Source organism: Giraffa tippelskirchi, chromosome Y (assembly GCF_054371585.1).
Source record: "Giraffa tippelskirchi isolate mGirTip1 chromosome Y, T2T-mGirTip1v1.2.pri, whole genome shotgun sequence".
Taxonomy (NCBI): Eukaryota; Metazoa; Chordata; class Mammalia; order Artiodactyla; family Giraffidae; genus Giraffa; species Giraffa tippelskirchi.
This window is the reverse complement of record NC_137290.1, coordinates 14,334,614-14,351,443: the sequence shown is the minus strand read 5'-3', so window position 1 is coordinate 14,351,443 and position 16,830 is coordinate 14,334,614. Positions and strand designations below refer to the sequence as shown.

The 16,830-nt window shown below is 42.5% G+C and overlaps 1 pseudogene; it reads left to right on the top strand.

Moving 5' to 3' along the window:
- Positions 1-226: 226 nt before the first annotated feature.
- On the top strand, positions 227-7,777 carry LOC145537720 (testis-specific Y-encoded protein 3-like; annotated as a pseudogene).
- Positions 7,778-16,830: the final 9,053 nt, after the last annotated feature.

Below are 16,830 nucleotides of genomic sequence, written 5' to 3'. Positions count from 1 at the left end.
CTGGGGGTCAGGGTATAGAGTTCAGCTCCTTCCCGCCAACTTATTATCCGTGCATGGTGGCACACAGTTCTGAGCATGCCTGTCTCCATTTCCCTGCTAACTGGCCGTGGGCAAGTAACCAGTTGGTTCTGCCACATAGACTGCTGCCGGTGGGTGGGCTTTGCCGGCTGCCGGCTGTGCTCTCACGTCCAGCTTCTTCGTGGCTCTGGGCTATGGCCAGAACACCATGGAGAGTGAGGCCGGGCCAGAGGAAGGCGGCAGCACCCCGGGATCCTGGATCTTAGTTGTGAGCCTGGGTCTTCACGAGGGAGGGGCCCTGGAGCCTACCAGTATGGTGGGGGCGGCAGAGGCAATACAGGCCCCAGGTGGTGCACCAGGCGAGGAGGCCGCCCTCTTCTGGGTGGAGGCGGTATAGGAAGGTGTGGCCCTGGAGGAGGGAGAGTTGGTGGGATTCGGGCAGGAGTTCCAGCTGCTGGTGTTAGATGTCATGGAGGAGGTGGAGGTGGTGGCCTACGAGGAGAAGGAACAGGTGTCCTCGCAGGAGCAGGGCCAGAAACATTCAAGTCCCAGAGCCCCCAGGGACCAGCCTGCACTGGAGGCCCTGACGGCCCTGCAGGTGGAGCTGGATTCCGTGAATAAGAAAGCCCAAAGGGCCCACGCTCGCCTGAAACACAAGAACTGCCAGAGGCGGAAGCTCCATCTAGAACACCGAAGTGCCATCATTGAGGGAATCCGTGGATTCTGGGTCGAAGTTGTATCCCTTGGTGTGGTGCTTGTGAATTTTTTTTTTAACCTGGGTAATGGCAGAAGCGGTTTAGAGATCTGGCAGTTCTGGTACAAAATGTATTTTTTGGATGCTGGGTATTGGTTACTGTTCTGTGTATCTGTTCCCGATATTAGGTGTGATGTCCTTGCTGTTCTGGTTAGCACAAATTGCTACTTGGGCTTTATTTGCAGAAGTCCCAATCAGAATTGTTATTAGCACCAGGGACTCTTCAGAGAAAAGGCTTGTCTGTGATCCAGGTCTTCTCTGAACAGCTGAGTGAATTTGGGGGTGAGGTTGGGAAGTGTAAATGTTCATGCTGTTTGTACGTAGGAGTGCCTGTTTCCAGAAGTAAGCTAAGTTTTAGGAGGCTGAGATGGAGCTTAGGGCCTTTCCTGTTAGGAACAGAACCTGCTCTGGTAGTGCATTTATAGGCACAGCCTTGGGGCTTGTCATGCCTTCATACAGTCTGCGTTAAGAGAAATGTGACGAGTTAACTCGTCGCAAGTTGAAGTCAGATAGTGCCATTCTACTCTTTAGGCTAGATTTGTCCTTCCAGCACTTTTTTCCTCTAGCATCTAGAGGCTCCTTGACCTAAAGCAGTTTATGAACCACCCCCAAATGTCAGCTATGATGGCTGGCCAAGATGAAGACATGCTTCACTTCATGACCAACTTGAAGGTCAGGCAGGGGACACTGATAATTGCAGAGGGAAGGTGATTGGGGAGGGGAGAGGACATGATTTACCCCTGAAAACAGGAAAGGACATCTCTTCTGTAAAGATGTTTCACACCCACCCACCCTTACCCCACTCTGCACACTTTGTTCTGGCAGGTGGAAGAACTCAGGCACCCCACTCATCACTGCAACATCACATTGTCCTTCTGGAAGAATAGGTATTTCCAGAATGAAGTGATTGTTAAGGACTATCTCATTAATGTCACTGGTAAGAGGTAGCTCCTTGGATTTGGGTGGTGGGGGCAGAAAAGTGTAGGTTGAGTTGGAAAGTGATTTAGGTCTTTCTCCCATACTCCTTTTCCTGCAGGATATCGAGCATCTCATTCCACCCTAATTCACTGGAACCAGGGATTTGAACATAAGGCATACAGCCTCAGGCACCACGACAGCAGCGTTAACTTCTTCAACTGGTCCTTTGACCACAATTTCACAGGATCTGGTGGGATTGCTGAGGTAGGGTCCCACGCGGCCACTGGGCCAGAGCTGGTGATGTATGTTGGGGTTCTTGGCGGTGCACAGAAGGGCACAGGGTCTGGCCAGCCCTATGCTGACCTCGCTCATTGCCCTGACAGATCATCATAAAGAATCTGTGGCCCAATCCCGTGCAGTACAATATGAGGAGGAAGGCTCTGCCACAAGAGGTACTGGGAGGACGAGAGGTGAGGAGCCCAGGGATTGGGCACTGTCATAAGTGTTTTCCAGAAACTTGGGTCATTTATTTCACTTGTGGAGAAAGTGAGACTCTGTGGAATGCAGAGTAACACCAGGGAATGAGGGAATCAGCAAGAGACAGCAGGAGTAGAGAACTGTAGTGAAAAACAGGTTCTAAGTAGAGAAGCTTGAGGTAGATGAAGTGTCCTGGTCAGGGCAATGTCACCCCAATTTATATCTGACTCAGCTGCACATATCTGAACTGGCATTCCATGGCCAACAAGTCTACCCTCAGGCTCCTCTTAAATTGGGGCCCACCTACTATTGAAGTCCCCTTTCTACAAAGGTCTGTGAGTCTCCTTTATGCTATGCTGTTCCCCACTGACCATCATTCGATTCCATTTTGATCATCACACTTGTTTCTGTTTTTGTTTTCTTTTACATCTTTTGCACCTGCCACTCTCATTCTGAGAATACTGACCACTGTGCAGGATTATGGAGAATAATCTTTTAACATATTTATTTTACCTGGAGGATGATTGCTTTACAAAACTGTGATGGTTTTTGCCATACATTGGCCAACACGAATCACCCATAGATATACACGTGTCCCCCCAGATGCTGAACCCACCACCCACTGCCCTCCCCTACCTGTCTTTCTGGGTTATCCCACAACATGACTTTCGTTGCCTTGCTTCACACATCAAATTTGTGCTGGTCATCTATTTTGCATAAGGTAATGTAAATGTTTCAGGGCTATTTTCTCAAATTAACCCAGCCTCATGTTCCACCACTGAGTCCAAAGTCTGTTCTTTATATGTCTGTGTCTTATTTGCTGTCCTGCATGTTGGATGTCCAGTACCACCTACGTGGTCCTAAACTCCATATATTTGTGCTAAAATGCAGTATTTGTTTTTTCTCTTTCTGACCTACTTCACTCTGTTTAATAGGCTCCATACTCATTCCAACTCATTAGGACTGAGTTCAATGCATTCATTTTTAGAGCTGAGTAACATACCATTGTGTATATGTAACCCAACTCCCTTAACCCTTCATCTGCCAATGGACATATAGGTTGCTTGCATGTCCTAGGTCTTGTAAATAGTTGTACGGTGAAGATTGGGGTACGTGGTTTAAAAACCTGTATGCAGGTCAGGAAGCAACAGTTTGAACTCGACATGGAACAACAGACTGGTTCCAAATAGGAAAAGGAGTACATCAAGGCTGTATGTTCTCACCCTGCCTATTTAACTCTATATGCAGAGTACATCATGAGAAATGCTGGGTTGGAAGAAACACAAGCTGGACTCAAGATTGCCGGGAGAAATAACAATAACCTCAGATATGCGGATGACACCACCCTTATGGCAGAAAGTGAAGAAGAACTAAAGAGCCTCTTGATGAAAGTGAAAGAGGAGACTGAAAAAGTTGGCTTGAAGCTCAACGTTCAGAAAACTAAGATCATGGCATCTGGTTCCATCACTTCATGGGAAATAGATGGGGAATCAGTGGAAGCAGTGTCAGACTTTATTTTGGGGGGGTCCAAAATCACTGCTGATGATGATTGCAGCCATGAAATTAAAAGATGCTTACTCCTTGGAAGGAAGGTTATGGCCAACCTAGATAGCATATTTAATAGCAGAGACATTACTTTGCGAACAAAACTCTATCTAGTCAAGGCTACGGTTTTTTCAATGGTCATGTATGAATGTGAGAGTTGGATGGTGAAGAAAGCTGAGCGCCTAAGAATTGATGCTTTTGAACTGTCGTGTTGGAGAAGACTCTTGAAAGTCCCTTGGACTGCAAGGAGATCCAATCAATCCATCCTAAAGGAAATCAATCCTGGGTGTTCATTGGAAGGATTGATGTTGAAGCTGAAACTCCAATACTTTGGCCACTTCATGTGAAGAGTTGACTCATTGGAAAGGACCCTAATGCTGGGTAGGATTGGCGACAGGAGGAGAAGGGGACGACCGAGGATGAGGTGGTTGGATGGCATCACTGACTGGTTTGATAGGCATAGGTTTGAGTAGACTCCTGGAGTTGGTTATGGACAGAGAGGCCTGGTGTGCTGCAATTCATGGGGTCGCAAAGAATCAGACATGACTGTGCGACTGAACTGAGAGAGGAAATGTAAAAGTCCACAGACTCTCTCTCCTGGGAACTGACTTGTAAGATTAAAGCTGTCTTTAGTGTTGTTCAGAGAGGATAGGTTGACATATCTGTGTCTGTGTCTCTGTCTGTTTTGAAAGGAAACCCCCGATTTTGAGAAACTTATGATGGAGTGTCCCCCTTTACCTAAAATAGAAAACCTAAGAAGGTGCTTCACATGAAGATCAATGGCCAACTAGTCCTCTTGGACAGGAAAGTAATGAAGAGTGGTCTGGTGGTGAAACAGATAGAGAGGGAGAAACAAGTAAACATGAAATAATTCCGAAGGATAAATAGAAAGCATCAACCGTATGTGTCTGTGTATTGTTTGGTCAGGTCCTCAGGACAAATACTTCAACTCCACGTAGGGTTCTCTGTTTAACGCGTGGGAATTACCAGATCATGGAGAGTTGTAGAGGGGGTTAAGTCATATGTTGGGGTTATGTCAGGGGACACAGTTCTTCCTGAGGGGCAGGGTTGAGGAGGAAGGAGAAGGAAGAGGAGGGGCCATTAACTGTGGGCCTGGCAACTTCACAAGGGAAATGTGGATGTTCATGGAAAGGGTCTGGTGAACAAGGGCCAGAGGTCGAAACAGTGGGACACAACTTTGTTGGAAGGTGGTGCCCCAGGTATCATCACTGTTGGATATCATCAGGCATTTTAAGAGTACAGGACAAGGAAAAAGCCTTAACATTCAACTCACTATGAACCACATAGCCTCCTTGTGTATATGACTGCACGGTTCAGCTTTGCTGAGAGTCAGCTTCCCAGAACTAGGGTCCCAGGTAACATCTTAGGGGATGCAGGCATAAAGTATATGGAGGGGCTGTGGCCCAGGGCGAAAGTGAGGGGGTGGGAAGGCAGTAAGTATATTAGTTTCTGGCAAAAGTGACCAGGGGAAAAGATAAATCGCCAGGAAACAGACAGACAAAGAAAACCAGATCTCATCATATATGTTTGAGCTCATGTGAACTCTGTTCTGTTTTTCAGGAACTCAGTTTAGGTACAGAGTCTGCAGGGACAGAAGTCAGGGGAATGGGGATGTTAAACAGGCAAGGTCCAGCCTACCCATCCATGCACTCTGTGCTCCATGTTGGCTCAGTGCTTAATATCCTTTTTTCCAGGAAGGCTTAAGCTCTGTGCCCAAGGCCCTCTGTCAGGCCTAGGTGTAGAAATAACATTTTTCTCACGAACCCTCTGGTGACAGTGTCTCTTCCTTGCTGAATGGCTCAGCACAGACTGTATAAACCACAAGGGACCTTCTTCTGGGGCTTTGTCACTACTCTGTGGGCCAAGGGCCAATGGGAACACCTGGAGAATACAGAGCTTACTGAGGGACTGGTCAGAACTTAGGGTGGCCCTTTCCAAGTAGATGGCTGCTTTCCGGAATCATGTCCACCTCTGGATTGGGCAAAGGACAGACTAGCACAAAGGGCATAGGGAGAGTTTAACGTTTCTCCACTCGCCCCAGATAAAATGGCTCCAACATGGGCATGCCTGAGAGTGATATTTCTGTCTCACATGGAGTTCTCACTCCAAAAATTGTCTCCCAACAGCAGAATCTCTTTTGAGAGCAAAGGGTAAAGAATGAATGTCAAAGTTCATGGGTTTATGGATTCCCCATTCAATGTGCACTGAATGAGATCTCCTGCTCAGGGCCAATTTTTGCATTTGAATATCTGCACCCTAGTATGCCCCTTCTGCAGAGGAGGAGCATCTACAGTTCCAGAAGGCAAGGCTTGGCCTTCTCTGGGTGCTTTCTGTACAAGCAGCTCAGTAAACAATGGAAACATGTCTTCTTACTTTCTTAATCTGTAATCTTCAAAGAAACCTTGGGGATCCGGCAGGCTGGTACCTGTCTTTCTCAGTGCCAGTTCAAAACAAAACAATGCAAAGCAGAAACTATGCTGTGATAACTCTGCTGTGGTTGGGGGATGGCATATTGGTGCATGTTTTGGGGGACATTAAACTGGGCTCATTTTAATTATCCACATTCACAAGTTTTAGTAAGGCATTGCAAAGAACTTAAAGACAAGAAAAGTTAAGGACAGGGTGCCCCAACACCTAATATCTCCTGTCTTCAGTACCAGTGCTTCAGTACCAGGGGTGGCTTTAGCTCTAACCTGTCCTGGAGTGAAGAGTGCAGAGATAGTCATGTATTGGTTAGTAAAACTGAACTGTGTGTGGTTGACTTGATGGTCATTCTCTGGAAACTTCCCATGACATGTGTCCCAGTGTCTTTCGGGCTTTCACTTGGGCCCTAAGGTCTAGGCGCTATGAGATTTGACTGAACACTTGGACGTGTTTTGTAAGGTTTTCTTCCACTGAATATCAATGCATGTGAGACTTGGCGGGTTACTGATGATTTCTGGAGTATTCTGGCTCAATCACCCTGAGCTGTATTTGTTTCCTGTTTCCTGGATGTGTTCATGTTTTCCTCTGTTTAGAATGAAGATTTGGTGTCTCTGTTGTGCGTGTCGATGAATGTGAGTTGATGTTTCTTTCTGTGGGTCTGCCTATGCCTCCTGTCTTCTTTGATATGGCACCCATGCCTGTGCCATTACGCACAGATCTGCTGCAATAGCTTTGTCAGTTCTTGCACAGCCCTATTCAACATACATGAATTGTGTTGCTTGTATTCACTTTTGTTTTTAAGTTTGTGTGTCTTTGTCAGATTGTGTGTGAATTGGATGATTTCTTTCATTCCTGGATCAAATGTTTCCAACATCTTGAAATGTGAATTTTTTTTTTAAGAGATACAAGATATTTGTGAACAGCAAAAAATGCTTTATCGCAGGAATAGTTAACAGTGACCCACGTTTGGAAACAGCAACACCCACACACTTATACAAATGCCCATGGGATAAGAATATCACTCGTTGAAATGAGAATATTAATTAGGATCACAAAAGGCAAAGATGTTGCAGGAATGCATCTGTCAGAAAATTTATCACCTGTCAGGAGAGATTTGGGATTGACTTGTTAAGTGTTCTATAAACACTGCTACAGGAATGAAGGACATTGACTTTTGCCACTTCTAGCAGTGATCGTTAACCTGACATTACCCATGCAGAATTTCTTCATGATTTTAAGTGAAGCATCTCTCGGGCAGTAAGAGTTGGGGCTTGCCTTTCTGTAAATAGGAATTTGTTGAAGAATTCTTGTCCTCAGTGACCTTCTATAGCCTGGGGAAAGGGGGTGCGTGATCAGTTTCAAGTTCAAAGCCTCTTGCTATTTCTGTGCTTTTTCTGGAAGGAAAGCACAGGGAATGGAGTCATGCCAACGTGATTGACACTGTGAGCCAGTCTGTTGTGATGGGAGTAGAGAACACACTCACACATCACTCAACCATCCACAGTGAGGACTTCCAACCCTGCCAACCTCTTTGCATGTCAGTCCCCCTCATGAGAAAATCCCATTCATCTTCCAGGATGTATCATAGAAGAAGAAGAGGACGCTGATTTGATCAACTAGTGAGTGAAAAATATAACAATAACCAGGCCAGAAAAAGAGGGGTGCTTACCAAACTCCATTATACTGGACAAGTAAACAATTAGTTGCGCCTCTGTGCAAGTTTCTTTTCAGAATTGTTTGTGTGTGTTTGTGGGTAGGTGGGGGGGTAAGCATGCACACACATGTGTGCTGACACAAATGTGTGTGTGAGCTGTCTGAACTGGTCTGGCTGGAGAATGGAAGAATGGACACTGAAAATGTGAAAGAGCTTGTGTAAGGTATAAAGATCATAGGGCAGCAGAAGCACTGATGCCACGGAAAAAAGCCCAGGGATCTCACCGACAGAGCAAGCTGGAAGTGTAAACAGGCATGTAAATGTAAACATGGATCCCTGAGCAGAAAGGAAAGGCAGGAACAAAGCACCTGGGTGCAGTCAGGGAGGATGCGAAGGAGCAGAGAAATGGAGTGGGCCAGATTCCCAGGCACAGAAGAGGGGCTATGCACAGTCCCTAGGACACCCAGCTACAAAGGGTTTTCTGTCCTTCTCAAGTGCAGGACCATTCTATCCTCGACCTGACCAGGCATATGAGCACAGCTTGCCCTTTTCTGTAAGGTTTGGGAGACTGGTGGCACCTGCTACATGCAGAGTTTGTCAGTTTGAAACATCCCTCCTTAAAAGGGTGTCTTGGGTTGATCCTCTCACCCCTCCCAGTCCAACAGACCTGGGCTGATGGGGTAGGCTGGGCTGTGTTCTCACCTGGAGGCTGGATGAGAACAGAACCACTTTGAAATGGCCTCTGTACAATAAATGGACAGACTTCAATTCCTCTGGCAATGGAGAGCCGTGGCCTTTGGTGGGGTGCTATCCTTAGCATCTCTGCATAAATTTCTCTCAACAGAGAGAATTCAATGTCTGTATCACATTTTGACATGAGGGCGAAAGTGTTCTACGTGAAGCATGGAACTTGGTATTTCACATCTGAATACATGCATGTAGATTTCCTGAATGAAATACAGAATTCTCTGCATTTCACCTGTGAATATCTCACCACAAACATTCCAAATTGAGAATGGAATTCCCTATATTTTACAGTATGAAAATGTATGCACATATTAAAACATAATGTGACACACATGAGAAGCAAACTACTAAACGATGGAAAAGATAAAAGATATACTCTCTATACATATCCTAACAAATCATTTGATGACAAAGTTTCCAAAATAATGAGTAGTCCTCAAGTAAGACCTTATGAAAATCTTCGTCCTAAATTCACCTGGTAACTAGCAGAGCTCTCAGTGTCTGTTAACTTGCTTCACACACAAGAAAAAACTGCTCATCCTTTTATGAGTGTATGTGGTTTTGAAATGAGACATTCTCTCAAGAGATTTTGTTAACCTCCATAGACTTTAGAGATAAGGTGTTACTGTAACTAAATACCCCTGTACCCAACAACCTTGGGCCAAGCAATATTGAAACATTAGAGTTTAAAGCAGAGTATGTTTTATTGCAGAGCCATGCAAGAAGTGTGGCTTATGCCTTAAAAAACCTCAATCTACCTAACGAAAAAAAAGAGCTACATATAGAAAACTATAAAACACTGATGAAAGAAATCAAACAAGACACAAATAGATGGAGAAATATGCCGTGTTCATGGATCAGAAGAATCAATATAGTGAAAACGAGTATACTGCCCAAACCAATTTATAGATTCAATGCAATCCCTATCAAGCTACCAGCGGTATTTTTCAGAGAACTAGAAAAAATAGTTTCACAATTTGTATGGAAATACAAAAAAAATCGAATAGCCAAAGAAATCTTGAGAAAGAAAAAGGGAATAGGAGGAATCAACGTGCCTGACTTCAGGCTATACTACAAAGCAGCAGTCATCAAGACAGTATGGTACTAGCACGGAGACAGAAACATAGATCAATGGAATGCAATAGCAAGCCCAGAGATAAATTCATGCACCTATGGACACCTTATCTTTGACAAATGAGGCAAGAATATAAAATGGAGAAAAGACAATTTCTTTAACACGTGGAGCTGGGAAAACTGGTCAACCACTTGTAAAAGAATGAAACTAGAACACTTTCTAACACCGTACACAAAAATAAACTCAAAATGGATTGAAGATCTGAACATAAGACCACAAACTATAAAACTATAAAAGGCCTAGAGGAAAACATAGGCAAAACACTATCCGACACAAATCACAGCAGAATCCTCTATGACCCACCTCCCAGAGTAATGGAAATAAAAGCAAAAATAAAAAAATGGGACCTAGTGAAACTTAAAAGCGATTGCACAATGAAGGAGACTAGAAGCAAGGGGAAAAGCCTGCCTTCAGAATGGGAGAAACTAATAGCAAACGAAGCAACTGACAAATAATTAATCTCAAAAGTATACAAGCAACACCTGCAGCTCAAGTCCAGAAAAACAAGAGAGCCAATCAAAAATTGGGCCAAAGAACTAAATAGACATTTCTCCAAAGAAGACATACAGATGGCTAACAAACACATGAAAAGATGCTCAACATCACTCATTATTAGAGAAATGCAAATCAAAATCACAATCAGGTACCATCTCACACTGGTCAGAATGCCTGCCATCCAATAATCTACAAACAATAAATGCTGGAGAGGGTACGGAGAAAAAGGAACCCTCTTACACTCTCGGTGGGAATGCAAACTAGTACAGGCACTATGGAGAACAGTGTGGAGGTTCTGCCATAGAACCCAGCAAACCCACTGCTGGGCATATACACCAAGGAAGCCAGAACTGAAAGAGACATGTGTACCCCAATATTCATCAAGGCCTGTTTATAATAGCCAGGACACAGAAACAACGCAAATGGCCATCAACAGACGAATGGATAAGAAAGCTGTGATACATATACACAATGGAATATTACTCAGCCATTAAAATGAATGCGTTTGAGTCCCTTCTAACGAGGTGGATTAAACTGGAGCCTATTATACAGAGTGAAGTAAGTCAGAAAGCAAAACACCAATACAGTATACTAGCACATATATATGGAATTTAGAAAGATGCTAATGATAAACCTATATGTGGGACAGCATAATAGACACAGATGTATAGAACAGTTTTTTGGACTCTGTGAGAGATTGTAAGGGTTGAATGATTTGGGAGAATGAAATTGAAACATGTATATTATCATATGTCAAACCAGATCATATGCCATATCATATCATATGCCAGGCCAGATTTGATGCATGAGACAAGGTGCTCGGGACTGGTACACTGGGAGGACCCAGATGGATGGGATGGGGAGGGAGGTGTGAAGGGGCTTCAGGATGGGGAACACATGTGCACCCGTGGCGGATTCATGTCAATGTATTCAGAAACCACTTAGATATTGTAAAGTAATTAATGCCCAATTAAAATAAATAAATTTATATTAAAAATAGAAGTTACCTGAAAATAAACTAATTATATTTTCATAGAAAAGAAAAAAGAAAAAAAGAATACTCTAGAACTAACAGGTCCTGGGAACTGAACTTCGTCCCATTCTGCCCCATCAGTTTGGACTGGGCATCTGGTTTTTTTGTTTGTTTGTTTGTTTGTTTTTTGACTACTGGAAAGATGGAGTAGATTTCCTCCCAGTCTTTACATCTACTTAGACATAATCTTTCACATTTTTATTGAATGAAACAATATATCAATTTCTATTAAAATGTTTATTGTGAGTAAATACCAACCAACCAAACAACAAAAAAGAAATTGGTGCCCAGATTTTCACATGAGAAACAGAGATAATGCCATCATTCATGTAGGAAAATCTGCACCCTGATTTTCAGATGTGAAATATAAATAAGTCCGTAGTTTATGTAATGAAAACTGTGCTGTGATGTAAATGTTGGAAATTTTGAGAAATTCATATTTAATATAGGAAAATGGATGCACAGATTTTCTGATGAGAACTACACAGAATTTGAAAACTTCATGTAGTAATACAGACATGCAGATATTCATAAATAAAATACAGAGAATTTCATATATTATGCCGAAAAAAAAGGCTTCCAGAGTCTCATATGTGACATATACAGAGGTGCATTTTTCATATGGGAAAATCAAAACCTAGAAATACAAATGTTACTCCAGAGATTTACACAATTCATGTAGAAATATTGACACCCAGATTTTCAGAAGTGAAATCCAGAGAATTCCAAACTTCAATAGGGAAATCTGTGGCCAGATTTTCATATATGAAATATAGTTGATTCTATATTTGACTGCCTGCCCAGATCTCAATTTCTGAATCACGGAAAATTCCGTATTTTATATGTCAAAATCTGACACAAATATTCACATGTGAATAACTGACATTTTGTATCTCACATGAGAAAATCTGTCCTCAGATTTTCAAATGCAAAATATACAGAATTCCATATTTCATACGGAAGAGCTTCATGCAAGTTTTCTTGGGTGAAATACAGAGAGTTTCACACCTCAAGCATGAAAACCACTTTATATATGAAACAGAAATTTCTATATTTCTTTAAGAAAACCGATACCAAGTGTTTCAACTGTTAAATATACAGTATTCTGTAGCTCATGAAAGAAAGTCAGCACACAGGGTTTCAGATGAGAAATATGAAAAATTCCATATTTCATGTTACAAAATGTGACCTTATTTATTGCCAATTCCATGTGAAATACAAGAATTTCATATTTCAGGGGAAAGTGCTCTGTGCTTCGAGTTTCAAATGTGAAAGTAGAGAAATCCATATTTCATGTAGGAAAATAAGTGCCTAGATTGTCATTCATGAAATATAGAGAACTGCATATCTTATGTAGAAAAATCAGGGCCCAGATTTTCCTAAATGAAATATAAAAAGTTCATTATCTCATGGATTACGTCTCTGCCAAGATTTTTTTTTACAAGAAATATAAAAGTCTCTCCCACAAATGCAGATGCTGAAGAACCTGAAATAATCAGTTCTTATGAAGACTTACAAGACCTTGTAGAACTAACATCAAATGAAAGAGGTCCTTATCATTATAGGGGGTTGGAATTCAAAAGTAGGAAGTCAAAAGGTACCTGGAGTGACAGGCAAGTTTGACCTTGGAGTAAAAAGTGAAGCAAGGCACGGACTAATCAAATTCTGTCAAGAAATGCACTGGTCATAACAATCATCTTTTACAACAACAGAAGAGACGGCCTTACAGAAGGATGTCACCAAATGATCTCTGCCGATATCAGATTGATTATATTCTTGGTAGCAATCAAGTGGGAGAAGCTGCATACGGTCAGCAAAAACAAGACCTGTGGATCGTCATCAGATCATCATCTTCTCATAGCAAAATGCAGGCTTAAACTAAAAGGGGAGGAGTTGGGGTGGGGTGCAGAGGGCAGAACGAGTAGGTCAGCCAGGTACAACTTAAATGAAATCCTCTCTGAATATACAGTGGAGGTAACAAATAGTTTCAAAGGTTTAGATCTAGTAAACAGAGTGTCTCAAGTACTATGGAAGGAGGTCGAAAATATTGTATGAAGAGCAAACCATCCCAATGAAAAATAAAAGCATGAAGGCACAGTGACTGAGGAGGGTTTACATTTTGCTGTGGAAAGGAGAGAAGCAAAAAGCATGTGGAAAAGGCAAAGGTACCCCAACTAAGTGCAGAGTTCCAGAGAACAACAAGGGGAGCAAGCAGGACTTCTTCAATAAACAATGCAAAGAAATAGAAGAAAACAATAAAAAGGAAAGACTAGAGATCTCTTCAAGAAAATTGGAGATATCAAAAGAACATTTCATCCAAGGATGGGCATGATAAAGGACAGAAACAGTAAAGACCGAAAATAAGTAGAAGAAATCAAGATGAGATGGAAAGAATATACAGAAGTGTAGAAAAACAGGCTTAAACGACTCAGATAAGCATGATGGTGTGACCATTCACCCAGAGCCAGCCATTCAGTAGTGTGTACGCAAGTGAGGTGATGGAGTTCCAGCAGAGCTACTTAAAGTCCTAAAAGACGATGCTATCAAGGTGCTGCACTTAGATCAGTTCAGTTGAGGTCAGTCGCTCAGTCGTGTCTGACTCTGCGACGCCATGAATCGCAGCACACCAGGCCTCCCTGTCCATCACCAACTCCCGGAGTTCACCCAAACCTATGTTCATCGAGTTGGTGATGCTATCCAACCATCTCATCCTCTATCATCCCCTTCTCCTTCTGCCCCCAATCCTTCCCAGCATTAGGGTATTTTCCAGTGAATCAGTTCTTCGCATGAGGTGGCCTAAGTACTGGAGTTTCAGCTTGAACATCAGTCCTTCCAATGAACACCCAGGACTAAACTCCTTTAGGATGAACTGGTTGGATCTCCTTGCAGTCCAAGGGACTCTCAAGAGTCTTCTCCAACAGCACAGTTCAAAAGTATCAATTCTTCTGTGCTCAGCTTTCTTCACCGTTCAACTCTCACATCCATACAAGACCACTGGAAAAACCATAGCCTTGACTAGACAGGCCTTTGTTGGCAAAGTAATGTCTCTGCTTCTAAATATGCTATCTAAGTTGGTCATAAACTTCCTTCCAAAGAGCAAGTGTCTTTTAATTTCATGGCTCCAATCACCATCAGCAGTGATTTTGGAGCCCTCCAAATTAAAGTCTTTCACTGTTTCCCCATCTGTTTCCCATGAAGTGATGAGGGCAGATGTATGATCTTAGTTTTTCTGAACGTTAAGCCAACTTTTTCAGTCTCCTCTTTCACTTTCATCAAGAGGCTCTTTAGTTCTTCTTCACTTTCTGCCATAAGGGTGGTGTCATCTGCATATCTGAGATTAATGCTAGTTCTTGTGGCACTCTTGATTCCAGCTTGAGTTTCTTCCAGCCCAGTGTTTCTCATGATGTACTCTGCATATAAGTTAAATAAGCAGGGTGAAAATATACAGCCTTGACGTTCTCCTTTTCCTTTTTTGAAGCAGTCTGTTGTTCCATTTCCAGTTCTCACTGTTGCTTCCTAACCTGCAAACAGGTTTTCCCAAGAGACAGTTCAGATGGTCTGGTATTCCCATCTCTTTCAGAATTGTCCATAGTTTATTGTGATCCACACTGTCAAAAGCTTTGACCTAGTCAATAAAGCAGAAATAGATGTTTTTCTGACACTCTCTTGTGTTTTTGATGATCCAGCAGATGTTGGCAATTTGATGACTGGTTTCTCTGCCTTTTCTAAAACCATCATGAACATCTGGAAGTTCACAGTTCATGTATTGCTGAGGCCTGGCTTGGAGAATTTTGAGGATTACTTTACTAGTGTGTGCAATGAGTGCAATTTTACTGGTTTTGAGCATTCTTTGGCATTACATTGCTGTGACATGGGAATGAAAGCGGACCTTTTCCAGTCCTGTGGCCACTGCTAAGTTTTCCAGATTTGCTGGCATATCGAGTGCCACAGTTTCACAGCATCATCTTTCAGGATTTGAAATAGCTCAACTGGAATTTCATCACCTCCACTAGCTTTGTTCATAGTGATGCTTTTATTTTATTTTTTTTCTTTTTTATTTTAGTTGGGGGCTGATTACTTTACAATATTGTAGTAGTTTTTGCCATACATTGACATGAATCAGCCATGGGTTTACATGTCTTCCCCTTCCTGGTCCCCCCTCCCACCTCCCTCACCATCGCATCCCTCTGGGTCATCCCATTGCCCCAGCCCTGAGCATTTGTCTCATGCATCGAACAGGGAATGGTGTTCTGCTTCACATATGAAAATATACACGTTTCAATGGTATTCCCCCAGAACGTCCCATCGTCACCTTCTCCCTCAGAGTCCATAAGACTGTTCTATGCATCTGTGTCTCTTATTCTGTCTTGCATATAGGGTTATCGTTACCATCTTTCAAATTCCATATATATGCATTAGTATACTGTATTGTTGTTTTTCTTTCTGGCTTACTTCTCTCTGTATAATGGGCTCCAGTTTCATCCATCTCAGTAGAACCGATTCAAATGTATTTTTTTAATGGCTGAGTAATATTCCATTGTGTATATGTACCACAGCTTCCTTATCCATTCATCTGCTGATGGACATCTAGGTTGCTTCCATGTCCTGGCTATTGTAAACAGTGCTGCGATGAACATTGGGGTACACGCGTCTCTTTCAATTCTGGTTTCTTCGGTGTGTATGCCCAGCAGTGGGATTGCTGGATCATATGGCAGTTCTATTCCCAGTTTTTTAAGGAATCTCCACACTGTTCTGCATAGTGGCTGTACTAGTTTGCATTCCCACCAACAGTGTAAGAGGGTTCCCTTTTCTCCACACCCTCTCCAGCATTTATTGCTTGTAGACTTTTGGATAGCAGCCATTCTGACTGGTGTGAAATGATACCTCATTGTGGTTTTGATTCGCATTTCTCTAATAAAGAGTGATGTTGAGCATCTTTTCATGTGTTTGTTAGCCATCTGTATGTCTTTTTTTTATATAAATTTATTTATTTTTGTTGGGGGCTAATTACTTTACAATATTGTAATAGTTTTTGCCATACATTGACATGAATCAGCCATGGGTTTACATGTGTTCCCCTTCCTGGACCCCCCACCTATCTCCCTCCCCATCCCATCCCTCGGGGTCATCCCATTGCCCCTGCCCTGAGCCCTTGTCTCATGCATCGAACATGGAATGGTGTTCTGTTTCACATATGATAATATACATGTTTCAATGCTATTCTCCCAGAACGTCCCACCCTCACCTTCTCCCTCAGAGTTCGTAAAATTGTATGTCTTCTTTGGAGAAATGTCTGTTTAGTTCTTTGGCCCATTTTTTGATTGGGTCGTTTATTTTTCGGGAATTCAGCTGCAGAAGTTGCTTGTATATTTTTGAGATTAATTGTTTGCCTGTTGCTTCGTTTGCTATTATTTTCTCCCATTCTGAAGGCTGTCTTTTCACCTTGCTTATAGTTTCCTTTGTTGTGCAAAAGCTTTTCATTTTAATTAGGTCCCATTTGTTTATTTTTGCTTTTATTTCCAATATTCTGGGAGGTGGGTCATGGAGGATCCTGCTGTGATTTATGTCGGAGAGTGTTTTGCCTATGTTTTCCTCTAGGAGTTTTATAG